Below are 15,320 nucleotides of genomic sequence, written 5' to 3' on the forward strand. Positions count from 1 at the left end.
GGAGCCGCGGGGCGCCCGGACCGCCGTCTCCGCCTCAGTTTCCCCATCTGGAGAGTGACCCGCAGGGGCTGAGGGATCCCAGGGCGCCCGAGGTCTGCTCGCTCCTCTCCCTCCTCCTCCACCCGCTTTCGCTTCCTCCGCGCGCCGCCAGCGCGGCGCAGGTCCGGAGCCCGGCCGGAGGCTGAGCCTGGGACGACCCGGTTGTAAAAAGGGTGAGGCCCAGTTGGAGGCTTAGCCAGAGGGGGCCGGGGACACGAATGCGCCCCCCTACGTCAGGCCCCGACCCCTCTTCTCTCGGCTTTGTCGAGATCACCCCTCCTCCTTCATGAGCTAGTGAGGAGACTACGAGTCTGCCCAGCAGTGAGCAGTCGGGGAAACTGAGGCCAGGCCCGCAGGACGCGGGGTGCGGTCTTCTGGAGGATGGGGGACGGGGACGCGGCGGGCTGCGCAGCTGGAGGACGCCCCACTGCCCAGCTCCGTCGACCGCTTGGGGCCCGGGCGCTGCCGGCGGAGGACTTCCCCGGCGCAACGAAACCCGCGTCAGGCGCGCGGCTCCGGAGGGGCCCAAGAGCCAGCCCCGCCGCCAAGCTCCGGCCTTCGGCGGCTGAGCGAGACCCCCGCCCCGTCGCAGCCCCGAGAGCCCTCTGGTCCTTCCCCGAAGGGAGGTTCCTTCAACAATTAAAAATGTAAATATGTATGTTTAATCCACAATGCTCTCTGCCTTGCAGAAAGGGGCGTGCGGATCCCAGAGCCGGGGGTCGCGCGGGGCGCGGCGGGTGGGTTTGTGGAGGCTCGGGGCTGGCCCCCCCCCCCAACCCCGGGCCGGGCTGCATCCGGGCGGCCCTCGGGACGCTTTCAGGAGCCGCCTTGGCCCGGAGCCCCAGCATGCTGGCTTTGACACCCCGGAGTATGCGGCCACAGACACCCCCCTTCTGCAGGGGACGCCCCTCGGAGGCTGGGAGGACAGGCCTGGGAGAGCCCACCTTCCAGACGCGGAGACGGAGGACCCAGCCGGGAGTGAGGACGACGCCCCTCCTGCTCGGGGAGGGTCGGGGGGGGGGCGCTGCGCCCCAGGTAAGCCGGGGCAGCATCCGGCTGCGGAGCCTCGCCCCGACCTGGCGCCCCATTAACGTGCCATTTATCTGAACACATGGCACGCTTTCCGCTTGGCCAGGAAGTAGGGGGAGGCAGAGCCTCAGCACCACCATCCCCGAAGGGCTGGCCGCCCCCCACCCCCTTGCCGCCTCCCTGGGTGTGTGCGGGGGGGGGGGGGCCCTCTCGGAGGGACACTGGGAAGTTGAGACTGGGGCCCAGGGTGCTCGCCCACCGGGCAGAACCTACAGGTCCAAGCTGGGGGCAGGGAGCTGGGCCACTCACTGGATTTGAACAAGTCTCTCAGTTCAGCCCCCACCCCTGAGCTGAGGTCTCTCCCCACCTTCCCGGTGTAGCTCCTGGGCTTGGGGAGGGGGACAGACTACAGAGTCGTCCTTCCTTCTGAGTAAGGACTGGGGGGGAGGGCAGCAGCCTTCCCAGCAGAGGACCTGGATGCTGCGTTTTGTGGGATGTGTAGGAGTTCCATCAGGTAGGTGAGTCAAGGTATGAAGACCCCTTAGGAGCTGGGGCAGAAGGGGCTGGGGCTGGGGCTGGGAGGTTGGCCTTACCAGTCCCCAGGTTCCTCACAGGCCTTCATTAAGGAAATATTTGTTGAATGAGTCAATGAGATAAAGCGGGGAGCAGAGTGGGGGATGGTGTCAGAGCCAAGCCTTAAATGTCAGCTGGGGAGGCCAAGCAGGACAGGGCCAGGCAGCCTTGAGAACAACTCCTTCCAGACTCAGCCTGCACAAATGGAGATCATGATAGATGCGATGCGGGCGGGGAGAGAGTGAACCCAACCCCGTATCAGTGGGTGGGTGTGTGTGTGTGGGGGGGGGGCAGAGCTATTTACTCCTGAGCCTGGTAGGTTCGTCCTGCTGAGGGGAGGAGACTGTTCTCCCTTCAACCCAGAGCTACCTCACTCCTTCTTGCCCAAGAGGTGACGGGGGCGGGGGGGGGGTCGCAGATTTCCCCAGGGGAGTAATGCACCCAGCAGAGCCCCAGGTCAACTGCCTGCCCCCTCCCCATTGTGCCTTCTGCAAGCTGGGGGAGGTGGGACTGTGAGGCAGCCACTCTAATTATACCCACTTTCCAGAGGAGGAAACAGGTGCAGGGAGTTTCTAGGATCTGCCCGAGGCCCCCAGCCAGGAACCAGTCCCAGGTCTGCAGGACTGGGTGGCCTGGCTCTGAGCCCTAACGGGCTGTCCCAGCTGACCTTGTGCGGCATGGGTTTCAGCTACACAGAACATTCCTCTGACCCAGTCCTTTGGACAATCCCAGGGAACCCATGCCCCACCCCCACATTTGTGGGAGGCAATGGGAAGAGACCAGAAGAGAGAGCCCGCCCACACTTGCAGGGGTCCCCTCTCCCAGTGCCGGGCTGCTCACAGCCTGGATGAAGGTGGGGGGCGGTTCTGCGGCGCTCCTGGAGCCTCCCATGCCGCCCACCAGCCAGTGAAACATGAAAGGGACCCAGAGAGGGAAGGGTCAACCGGGCTCCTCCTGGAAAAGTCATGGCCACCCCCACCATGAATGCTGGGGCCTCACCCTTGGGGGAGCCCCAGGCGGCAAAGAAGCAGAGCCGTGGGGTCTGGAGGGGCTGAGGGCAACCTCAGTTTCTCCCACTGGTAAGGTGTCTCGATGCTCCACTTGTCCACCTCCCTGGCCCCTCCCCTCCCCCCACTGTCTCTTCCTCTCTGGCCTCCTCCCTCCCCCTCCCTCCCTCCCCTCCGCTGCTAACAGCTGTAACTGTGGGTTAGCCCACCTCCCTAACGAGCACCCAGGCCCCTCGGAGCAGTCCCCACGGCTTCCATCTGTAATTGCCTCCGTAATAAATCCTGCACTTCGGCTGGTAGGAACTGGGGGCTTCCCTCTCTCTCTCCCCCTCACTTTTGGAAAACACAAACACAATACAACATTTCTCTTATTACTGAACTCCCTGTGCATCAGAGGCAAGAAGACAGGCCCCTTTCAGCAGCCTCTCCTGGGACTTGGCAGAGAGCAGAACTTCCTCCAGCCCCTACCTCCCCTCACCCCTGCCTGGAGGGGAGAGACAGTGTGGGGGTTAAGGCACCAGAGTGAGAAACTGGGGACATCCTTCTGGCGTAGGCCTATCAGGAGGGCCCCCTGATGGGAGGGGTCATGGCACCTGCAGGGATGGGGCTGGGGGGGGGGGGAGCGGCTGGGAAGGGCTGAGGGTCATCTGGTCGACCCCTTGCTTGTTTTCCAGGTGAGAAAACCTCCCAGAGCAGGTGCCTCTCAGCTGCCTGGGAAAAGCAAAGACTGTCAGATCCCAGATGCAGAAAGAAAGGTGGGGTGCAGGTGGATGTGCGTTGGCAGAGCCCCCCGCTAAGTGGCGCTGTAGGTGTTTCAACCCCCGAAGGGTGGCTTCCTCCACTTGCCCATTTCCTGCGTGGGGAGACTGAGTCCCACCTTGGCTGTTTTGTGGGGCCCCTGACCCCAGCCTCTGGGGTGCCATCCTCCTGTGGGTGCCTTGTTGCCCAGGGATGAAGGGGAACATTGCCGAGTGCCTTTTTGGTGCCACAGGCTTCGCCCCCGCATGACCAAGGGCAAGTTGTGGGTTCCCAGTGCAGCGCCCCCTTACACACATCACGGACCCTTTCAGGGGCTCAGTTTGCTTAGCTGCGAGATGGACATAAACCACACACATGGTGCAAACTTGAGTGCAAGTGGGAGATGCTCAGAAAATGCTTGTGACAGATGCAGCCACCGAGCTGTGTCCTTGCCCCAGACGGAGTGAGTGAAACCAGGTGAGCCGTGAGGGCAGAAGGACCCAAAGGACCAGGGCCAGAGCCTGGGATTTCAGCTGGGCCTGGGAGGAGGGAGGGGAAGAGGGTGCGGTGGGGGGGGCCGGTGGGGGGGGCTCCTCTCTGTCCCTCCAGGCTGTGCAGCTTCAAGCCACTGCTCGTGGGGACCCTCTGAGCGGGCCAGTACGTGCCTCCACCGCACGGGAGGTCCCGACAGGCAGCACCGGGGCCCACGGCGGCCTTGGGTTAAGCAGCCTTGGCTTCATGGGTTTGCTCTGGAGTCCCTGGTTTGCTTCTGTGCACACCCCTCCCCCCGATCTTCTGACCGCTCTCAGTGGGGCAGAAGTGAGGGGGCTGCGAGAGAGAGTGAGTTGGGGCAAGCCAGGCAGAGTCAAGCGTCCCGGGTGTTGCTGCCTCCCTGGGCATCATCAGAGAATCTGTCCACCTCGGTCTAGCGCCCCCCTCACCAGCCTGGCCGGTGGGCAAAGCCAGGGTGATCACTCGCATTTTACGCGTTAGCTCTCTGGCTTCCTTGACAATTACAGAAAGTGGGGTGTGGACTTGGGCCCCCGCTGACGGACTCTGAGTAATGCACCCAGTGTGTTGTGCCTCAGTTTCTCCATCCAGAAATGGGGCTCAAGTTGAACTCTTGTGAACTGACACAAGTTAGGGGCATGGACCAGGCCCTGGTGCGTGGTATGTGCTCACCCCCATCAGCCATCGTTCTAATGCAAACTCGGGGCTGGGTTTGGAAGGGTGGGCTGGGCCAGGAAGAGGCAGCTCAGATGGGGGGGTCGGGGAGACCGAGGGCAGCACCTCAGGAGGGCCCTACGCTGATCCCTCCCTGTCCTGTAAGATCTCCTCTGCTCCCAATACCGTGGGCTCCCCTCCTGGTGGCCTGTTGTTTCTCTCCCCAGCCGGGGAGTCCCTGGAGAAGGCACAAGGAGGGTTCGGGGTGCCCTGGCGTCCCCTACACGGCAGGGGCCTGTGCCCGGGAAGTCTGCTCTATTGTACCTGGAGGGTTGGGTCAGGGCCTGTCCAGTTCAGGATGACAGCTAAACGTGCAGTGTAAGAAAGCACACACCACAGCCCCCACCTCCCCTGGGGGGCTCAGGAGGGCTGCTGGGCTGAGCTGGGCCCTGGTTCAGTGGCTGGAGGGGTCCCGGGCCAGCCCGGGGTGTGGATTTCACACGGCTCGGGCGACTGAGTTTCCCTGAAGCAGCGTTGCTGTCCTGGCCACAGATCGATGTGTGGGTGGACTCACGTTTGTGGATGATTATTTATGCCGAGGGCAGCGCCACATCCCAGCTCTGGGTTCGGGATCAGGGGAGGAGGGGGTCGCTGCCGTGCGGTCTTCTGCTGGTTGATGCAACCTGCTCAGAGGTCACTTTGTCTGTGTGTGTGTGTGTGTGTGTGTGTGTGTGTGTGTGTGTGTCTTAAAGATTTTATTTATTTATTTGACAGAGAGAGAGCGCACAAATACGCAGAGTGGCAGGCAGAGGGAGAGGGAGAAGCAGGCTCTCCACTGAGCAGGGAGCCGGACGTGGGGCTCGATCCCAGGACCCCGGGATCATGACCTGAGCCGAAGGCAGCCGTTTGACGGACTGAGCCCCCCAGGCGCCCCTCTGTGTGCGTTTTAATTGAAGGCGTAGGATGCCCTTAGCCCAAGCTCTCAAAAGCTGATTGGAATAGAGCCCAGCTTCTGCCCTGATTCTCTAATCTTTTTCTTTGCTGGGTTCTTGGGCTGGTTCCCACAGCTGCTCTGGGCAGTGTCGCCCTGTCCACACCAGGGAGAGTTTTGCAAGAGTTAAGTGAGAGAACAGGGCTCAAATGCCGTCCTTCTCCGTCTGCTTGGGGTCCAGAAGGTTGAAGCAGAGGGGTTGCAGAGAGGCAGGGCAGCCCGAGAAACAAATGAGAAGTGAAGTGGAGAGAAGCGGTAGCTGGAAGGCAAGTTAGTCCACTAAACCCACATCAGGTGGTGCTAAACCCTTGCCACAGCGGGGCCACAGTGTTGGCTCTGAGCTCCCCCGCAGGGAATGCAAAAAGAGAAACACTTGCAAGTACGTACATATCTATGGCCATTCATACTTTTGTGGCCATCAGAAGGCACGGCCACGGCCCTGGGTGGTGAGTAGGATGCTAACCTGGTCCCGTGATCTCCACCTAACCGTGTATCCTGTATAATCCCCTCCTACAGCCAGTGAAATATGGCAAAGGTGGTAGATATCTCTCCCATGATGGTGTTGTGTGATATAAGACCTTTCCCTCCGGCTGGCCTTGAAGAAGCAAGCTGCCATGTTATTCGGGGTCTGGAGGGAACCACATGTTGGGAGTCGGCTGACGCATTCCCGTGACTGAGAGCACCCCGCTCCCAGACAACAGCCGGAAAGAAAACGGGGGACTTCAATCCTACAACCACAGGACTTGAATTCTGACAACGACGATGTGAGCTTGGAAAAGGACCTGGAAATCTAGGAAGCATTTCAGCTGGGCTGGCACCTTGACTGTTGCCTGTGGACAGAGCAGGGGACCCAGTTAAGCTACGCCCAGACCACCGACGCCCAGAAACCGAGATGTAATAGAAGTGTGTCGCTTGAGGCTGGGAGACTTGCGTGTTTATTACTCAGCAGTAGCTAATGAATACATGGGGACATGCTCTTGCTTGCTGCATTTTGATCTGCCACCGGCTCAGTGAAGGTCTCCTGCTCCTTAATCGACCACACAGATATTCATTGGCACTTATATCCACCGAGCGCGTACTGTGTGCTGGGCTCTGCACCAAGCTTTTGACCTGGGTCTTCTTGGCTCATCCTTTCTCCAGTTGCAGGAAGCTGGGATGCTTATCATGCTCATTTTCCAGATGGAGAGACTGAGGTCTGGAGGTTTGAGTGAGCCCTCCCAGAGCACACAGAGTGTAAGTGGGGGCTGGGGGTCTTCTGGCCCCAGTGCCCCCGCTGCCCAGCCCTGGAGGTTTGGCTCATGGCTGCATCTCAGCAAGCTGTTGGCTTGCTTCCCCTGGTGCAGTGGCTCTCAGATTGAGAGCCCCACCTGCTGAATTAGTGCCCCTACATGTGGGGTACCTCCAGACGTGGGGGACTGGCTGTCTGGCCTTCAGTGAGCCTTCCGGGGGGATCCTGCTGCGTACTTCCATTTGAGAACCACCAAGAGAGCAGATTCTACTGTTTCATGCCTCAGGACATTTGCACAGGCTGCTCCCTCCAGAGGAAGGCTGAGCTCCTCACTGTCCCTCTTGGCAGAGACAACTCTTTCTGGTCCTCCAGGTCCCATTTGCTGTCACCACCTCAGGGAAGCCCTCTGGCTCCCATCCTCAGTCAGCCCCTCACTGTTCTATGATCTCACACTTCTGTGTCTCTCCTACAAGGGTCTTGTTACGATTTGTGGTGATATGTATTTTTTTTCCTGGAGTGTTTTGCTTAGCACCCTTCTCTCACACCGGACTGTGAACTCCAAGGGGGCAGGGGTTCAGGTCTGCCCAAGCAGTGGCTGCAGCCCCAACACCCAGCACCCGGCCTGGTACGTAGTAGGTGCATAGTCACTGGGTGATGTACAATGAGTGGATGGATGGGTGGATGGATGGACGGACGGATGGATGGTGGGTGTGTGGGTGGGTGAGTGGGTGGATGGACGAACGGATGGACGGACAGATGGGTGGATGGATGGATGCACGGATGGGTGGGTGGTGGATGGGTGGGTGGGTTGATGGATGGACCTCCCTACCTTCCTGCTTCTCAATTGCCGTGAGAGAAACGAAGGCAAATTTCAAACAACTTGAAATGTATCTCAGCCTGCAGCCGCCAGAAACACCAGCTCCCCTGGCAGGGCGCATCGACCCACCGTGGGGCGGCGAGTGTCTGGCTTTGCGGAGGCGGAGGCGGGGGGCTCGAGGAGGGAGGGGGCTGCGCCAACCTGCTCAGCAGCCACCCCCCCCCCCAGCACACACTCTCTGCAGACACTGGGGCAGCCAAGTGAGGGTCTGCCGATGGGGGCTGAGGCGGGGGTGGGGTGTGCGGCTTCTGCAGCAACCAGGATGGAAAAGCCCTCTCAACACACAAAAGCAGGAAAGGCACATTAAGCCCATTATCAATATTTTGCCTGGAAAAAATACAAAAAGCATTTTCTTCTCTGAAAAATTAATATCCTGGAAGGGGGAGAGGCTGGGTTTGATGTCTGGTGAATGGCGGGAGGGTGAGGCTTTGGTCTCCCCACAGTGGGTGCCTGGGTCCGTCTGTGCAGCCCTCCCCCCAGCCTCCCCCCACCCACTCCTCATGGCTGAGCCCCCCCGCAGGCCTCCAGCTGCAAGCCTGACCCTCCGTCCACCCCCATCCTCCCCTGGAGTGGGGAGCCCTCCCAGCTCTTCCCAAGTGGGCCACGTTCTTCCATCTCCCTGCCCCTGCTTCTGCTGTTCCCCTGTCCCTCTGCTTGCTCCAGGAATCTCTTACCCTACCTGCAGAGCCCAGCTCCAATGCCCTCTGCTCTGTACACCTTCCCCTCCCCTCCCCTCCCCTCCCAGATAGAGCCCTTGCTGCCCTTCCCCACTCCCAACCCCAGCACCTTCGCTCCCCTCTAGGGACCCCCCAGCCTGCGGGCTTCCTGAGAGCCGGGCCGGAGTTGGGCCTCTGGGACCGTGGCATCGCCCCACATAGTGGATCCGTATTTGTACAGTTGTGGGTGACAGTGCTCCCACCCCCCACCACCAGAGGCCTTCTCCCCTCCCCGCCTCCCCCTGCCCAGGAGGCCCTCGGGCCTGGAGAGAAGATGCTGGAATCTGGCCACATTCTTCTCCAATCTCAGTCTCCCCTTGGGCAACAAGGGGTTGGGATCTGATTCGAAATTTTAGAAACATTCATCTACTCATTCATTCAGCCAACACTCACCCCGAGCCCCTTCTGTGTGCAGACTTTGCAGAGCTCTAGATGCTGAGGAAAATCCCGGCCCGTGGCAGGAACTCGTAGTTTACAAACAGCATTGACTTCTGCTGCCCCCATCCCCCCCAACCTCCTGAGGACAAGGCATCGTTTTGAGTTTAGTGCGGACACTGAGGCCCAAGGAGGTCCCCGGAGGCCCCTACAGACCCTCCAGGAAGCAGTGGGGTCTATCTAGGGGACATCTTGTGGGGGTCCTGTTGTGGATGCCCTGACTAATGGGGACCCCTCCAGAGCTCCAGAGGCGGGCAGGGAGCTGTTCTTGGTGCTGAAGCCAGAATTGGAGGCTTCGGTCCTGGGGAGGGGTTTCCCTCCCAGCCTGGCCCCTGGAGATCCCCCTCTTGCCATGGGGCTCAGACCCCATGGCCACCCTCCTCGGGCAGGCTGGACGGCCCGGTCCAGTCACTGGGCCTGTGTGCTGTCCGGGTCATCACCACTGCCTCCCGAGGGGCTCACTCCAGCCCTGCCCGCAGTCTCGTCCCTCCCCGGCCCTAAGGCTTCTGTGCCCTCGCTCGATCCTGCCCGGCCCCTCGCACACGGGCTCAGCTCTGGTCCCACAGGGCTGGGAGTCCCTGAGCCTATCTCTGCCCCACTCTCTGCTGGGTGAACGGACAGAGGAGGATCTCGGCACCTGGACACTACCGTGCCACCCCCTATGGACCCCAGTCCCTCTGTGTACCCCAGCCCCCCACCTCAAAGCATGAGATGATCAGGGCTGTAGGAATTGGAGCCTGGGCTCAAGTGATCTGGGAGGACTTCCTGGGGGAAATGGTCCCACTGGAACCCGGACAGGCAGCAAGTGATTCTCCTTCCACCTCCCCACCTCCCCCCACCCTTGAGCTGAGCTCGGGAGGCGGAGGAGGGGGCAGCGTCTCATCCGACTGGGGAGGTGAGAACAGAGCTCATTAGAGCAGGGGATCAGGCACGCAGCTTCGGCGGGGGTGGGGGAGGCACTGACAAGAGAGAATATTTTATCGAGACGGCTGAGATCTCTCTTCCAAGGCCAGCGGCCCCTCAGATATTGAGTATCCCTGTCGATGCCGGTAGCTGTAAGTGGAGGAAAAAAATCGCTTAATGGGCTGCTTGAGCCTTGCTCAGGTGGGTGGGTGCCGGGTGGCTGAGAAAAGACGATGGCGCTGGACCCTTAAAGGGGCCTCTTCTCCCCCTCCCCTGGGCTCGGGGGGCTCAGGGAGGGGGCTCCAGACGGCTGCTCCTGGGGCCTGCGCTCCTGCTGCCCGCTGCGGTGGAGTCTCCGCTTAGTTTCGTCCTTACTGCACCTACTGTGCGCACAGGGAGCAGGGCAGCTCACAGTCTGGGGGTAGTAGATCTTACGGCACCACCACCCAGAATCACAGGGGCTGGGCGTGGGCTCGGGGCTGGACAGGTGGCCCCGGGGGCTCCCCTCAGAAGGCAACCTTTGTCCTGAAAGCCGCAGGTGGAGCAGGTGTCTGTGAAGACAAGTGGGAACAGCATTCAGGCAGTAGGAGCAGCATATGCAAAGGTCCTGCGGTTGGAGGAGCTTGGGGTTATGAGGCGCTGCATCACTGAGAGGGAGGGGCTGCCAGGACAGGGGTTGAATTACTGTTACTTTCTTAGTGAAAACAAGCACTGTTTTCAGATAAGCTGATGATAATCTCTAATATCATAGACGGGGAACTGAGTTGTAGATATGAGCTGCCCCCACCTCCTTCCCGCTCAAAGCTTTGAGCTAGGAGGACAGAAGACCAGGGGGCAGGGGCGTCAGGGAATGAGAGAGCCTCCGACGGGGTCATTTGAAGCGGAGACGGGGCGGGAGGACCCGGGTTCCCCTGTTACTGCCGATGTCAGGAAAGCCCAGTCACAAAATAGAATCTTCACAGTTTTGTTACATCTTGTTTTTGTTTTGTTTTGTTTTTTTAAGATTTTATTTATTTATTTGACAGAGAGAGACACAGCGAGAGAGGGAACACAAGCAGGGGGAGAGGGAGAGGGAGAAGCAGGCTTCCCGCGGAGCAGGGAGCCCGATGCGGGGCTCGATCCCAGGACCCCGGGACCATGACCCGAGCCGAAGGCAGACGCTCAGCGACTGAGCCGCCCAGGCGCCCCATGTTACATCTTGTTTTTGAGCAAGTGATAGGTGCATGGGGGACAAAATGTAAACCACCACAACAATTATACAGGGAAAAATAAGCCTCCCCCTGGGCCTCACCCTCCCAGGCCACCCCGTTGCCGGCTGCGCGGCGGCCTCTGCCCTGCGGTCCCCTCATGCCCGCGAGAAGTGGGGGAGCATGGACCACTGTACCCATTCTCAGATGTCAGCATTCTCCACATACTTTTTGGCACTTGTTTCTTTTCTTTTTCTTTTCTCTTTTTTAATAGACTCTCCCTCTGAGAATAGCTTTAGGGGAGCAGCATGTGGAGGATGCTCTCATACACCCCTCCCCACTTTCCTCCATCTCTAACCATGGGGTGCACTTGTTATAATTAATGAACCAATATTAATACATCATTATTAATGGCTATGGTGTGAATTGTGTCCCCCGCAGAACCTGCCAATGTGGCCTTACTTAGAAATAGGGGTTTTGTATCTGAACAGGTTAAGATGAGGCCATTTGGGTGGGTCTTAATGTGACAGGGCTGGTGTCCTTATAAGAAGGGGACGTTGGACACAGACACACACCTGGGGAGAGGCCACGTGACCATGGGGCAGAGATGGGGTGATGCGTCCACAGACCGAGGACCACCAAAGGTGGCCAGCAAACCCCGGGACCTGGGAGAGCCTGGGACAGATTCTCCCCCACGGCCTCCGAAGAAGCTGAGCCCTGACTTGGACTTCGGGCTTCTGAGCTGGGAGAGAATAGATTTCTCTTGCCTAAGCCACTCCTTTGTTCCGGCAGCCACAGGATGCTCGCACGTTAACTAGAGCCCAACCATTAAAGTTCTCGCTCTGCCATGTACTTTCTATGGGTCTTCATTGCATAAAATTGTGCGCCCATGATTAAAGTGGAAAGTTTCACTGCCCTCAAAATCCTCTGTGCTCCACCCATTCCTCTCCTCACCAAATCCCCGGCCACCGCAGATCCTTCTGCGGTTTCCAGAACGTCCTAGACCCGGAACCACACGGTGTGCGGCCTTCTCAGCCAGGCTGCTCTCACCCAGGGATGTGCCGCTGAGGTGCCTCCATGTCTCTGCCTGGCTCGATGGCTCATTTCTTTTCAGGGCTGGATAATATTCCCTCGTCCGGGTGGAGCCTGGTCTATGCGTCCATCTGTGTCCCGAAGGGACCTGGGTTGTCCGGGTTTGGGCAACTATGAAGCTGCTCTAAACATCCGTGTGCAGGTTTTTGTGTGGTCGCGAGTTGCCAACTCCTTTGGGGCAGGTAGGCTTTTCACCAGGTAGGCCTTAGGAATATTTAACGTTCGCCTCTGTGCCACACCTCACCTGTGACTTACCTACCCAGCATCCTGTTGTTGGCTCTTTAGGTTGTTTCCAGATTGTTGCTGGACCAGGGGATGCTGCAGACAACATACTCTTTCGTAAATCCTAGCACCCTTCTGTGCGTGTACCTGTGGGGTAAATTTCTAGTGGAACGCACGGGCCCAGGGAAGTCAGTTACCTTTTATCGGGCGGCTACTGTGTGCTGGGCATAGTTATAAGGGGCTCGGGACCCAACAGGGAAGGCAGTAGATAAAAAGTTCTTGTCCTCACCAACCTTGCATCTTGAATTTGCCCTTTTAATTTTGTTAGATGTTGGCACAGTTGCCTCCCAGAAAGATCCACGTATATTGGCCTAGTCACCAAAGTGTATCATTGTAATTGTGAGTGTGTGTGTGTGTGTGTGTGTGTGTGAGAGAGAGAGAGAGAGAGACATGGGGCTGTGAGGCATCCCAGTGTGCCCTTTCCTCCTGGACTCATGGAGATGGAGGTAGGGGGCACCTGGCCCAGGTCCCTGGAGGGGCAGGAGAAGCCAATCAGCAAACATGTCAATCACTCGATCAGTCAAATTGGGTTAATAGAGCAGCCAGATGGGGAGATGACTTTGGAAATCCATGTGCCCAGGCGGGTCCGACGGGGACAGTGTTCCAGGGCAGCTGACCCCCACCAGGGCAGGCCCGGGGATGGGCTAGGAGGCACAACCTGGGGTGGGGGGGCCTGCCGTCCAGGCCTCAGCTTCTCCATCTATCAAGGGGGCCTCCACACCGGTAATGGTGCCAGGGTGCTGGGCGCATGCAGCCTGGGCCGGTAGCCTCATGGCACAGGGACGCGTGTCCAGTTGTCCTGCCCTGGGCCCCGACGCAGCCCCCTGCCCTCACAGAGTGCCAACGTTTACCACACGAATGCATAAGTAGAATCATGGAGTGTTCTCCCAGGTGAGGCACCTGGGGACCCGCGAAGGTGGCGCCCCAGGGAAGGTGAGCAGGTAAGCAGAGGGCAGGGACAGACCAGAATCCCTGAAGTGGGGACAGCAGGAGAGCAGACAGACCCAGTCAGGGACAGAGCTGCTGCAGGAGGTGGGGAGCTGAGACACACTCACATACACCCCTGCGTACTCGCACAAACACGCACAACACCTATGTGTTCCCCCCCACATGCAAACACACACGTTCTCACATACGTGCACACGCATGCACACAAATACCTACACAGGCATGTGCCTATGCACACTCACATGCACACACACCCATACAAATATACACCGCATGCACCCACACACCCTCACGTGTTCATGCACACATACATGCCTGTTAACACAAAAAATAAATATGGATGCGTCCACACACGCACCCACTCACACCCTACATGTATGCGTTGCACATTTACATGCACACACACACTCAAAATACACACATTTGCATACAGCTTCTGCTTCCCTTCCCCCTCACTCCCTCACACAACGCACGCACACTCACTCATGCCCATTTACACACGCACACAGAGGCCTCCGCTCATACTCATGCACGCACGTGTACACAGCCCCACACTCGTAATCTGCTCGCACAATCCTACACTAAAATGCACACGGAGTCACACCCCCACTCGGACACACTCACACACACATAATCGTTCAGAGCTGCCGTTGAGCCATTCACACGTTCCAGACCCAAGCAGCCATTTTCAAAATAGCTCATCCCTTGATAAAATTCAGCTTTTTCATCTTGCACACGAATCGGCTAACCTCCGCCTCCCTCCCCCTCCCCACTCAATAACCAGGTTAAAATAAAAATTGAATTCCTGCATCTGCTTTCAAAAATAACCCCCACACAGCCCACCGGTCAATGAAGCCTTCCTCAGCTGTTAAGAATTAGAAATGCAAAGGCCTCGGAAGGGGGCTGGACACTCCTCAGGTGCAACATTATGTGAAAAATAAAATGGCATAAATGCAAAGTGTTGGTGGAGGCAACATGAAGACTGCAGCTCTGTACAGTGTGTCTGCGAGTGGCACCAAGACCAGGGACCCCCCCCCCCCCCGCCCCGAGCAAAATGACCACAGCTGATTTTAGGTGGGCAAGGTTGTGGCCAACGGATTTGTTCTCTTCCAAAGTGGTAATAGCAATGCATTCAGAGTTTCCTTCTCTGTGAAACCACGCTAATATGGGTGGTGTGTGTGTGTGTGGGGGGGAGGTTAATTGAGATCATTTAAACAAATCCCTCAACACTGAACTTGGCACAGCGTGCATACCAAAACCGTTGTGCATGCTAAATTATAAAAAAAAACCCAACAACCTACCTATTCACAGCAAGTAATTCAGTCTTGTTTTCCACCCCTGAAGAAAGAAGAAATGTTTTTTTGCCCCCACACAGGAAACCCTAGCATTTTATAAACAGCATCTTTATCTTTACAATAAACTTTCCTTTGACCAAATTCACGTGTTCATTTTAATAAACCCAGCTACTTGCTGGGGGCTTTGGGATTTTGTTTCTTGACTAAGCTGGAAGGTTTAGGGCACCCCGCTCCCCAATAACCAGTGTCTTTTCTGAAGTCTGCAGCCTTGAGCCAGGGCCTCGGCCTCCCCGGACTTCTCTGAGAGGAGCGCAACATCACATTTTACTTTAAACCGCTGTCCCTCCTTACAGGGCTGCGGGCCGGTGAGTGTGGGGGACCTGAGCACTGGATCAATGGACACACGTGCTGGCTTTCTTGGGGGGTGGGGGCGGGCCGGGGGGGGGGAATCCGAAGCCCCCGGGTCGCACTTCTCGGGTACAGGTCCACCTCCAGCCCTTGGGTCCCGGTGACTCGGGGCGAGCCCCTGGGCCAGTCTGGCTTTTCCCAGCTCGGGCAGGGGGCCGGGCGGCCCGGGGAGATGGCCGGGCAGCGCGGAAGCCACGGCCCCGGGCGGGCTGGGGGTGCGGGGAGAGCGGGGCAGGGGTCCCCGCCGCCGCCTCGCCCCCCGCTCCGGCTACGCCGCCGCCCCCACCGCGGGAAGCCGTGCGGCCCCGAGATAAGAAACGGGTCAATAAACTTTTTTTTCGAGGCGGCCCGGGCTGCTCCATCCTCCCCGGCCCCCTTCCCTCCCGCAGCCCCCTCCGCGCGCCGGGA

The sequence above is a fragment of the Eumetopias jubatus genome, unplaced genomic scaffold, assembly GCF_037043125.1.
Source record: "Eumetopias jubatus isolate StellerSeaLion01/CBP00866 unplaced genomic scaffold, mEumJub1_p1.0 scaffold_1, whole genome shotgun sequence".
Classification (NCBI taxonomy): domain Eukaryota; kingdom Metazoa; phylum Chordata; class Mammalia; order Carnivora; family Otariidae; genus Eumetopias; species Eumetopias jubatus.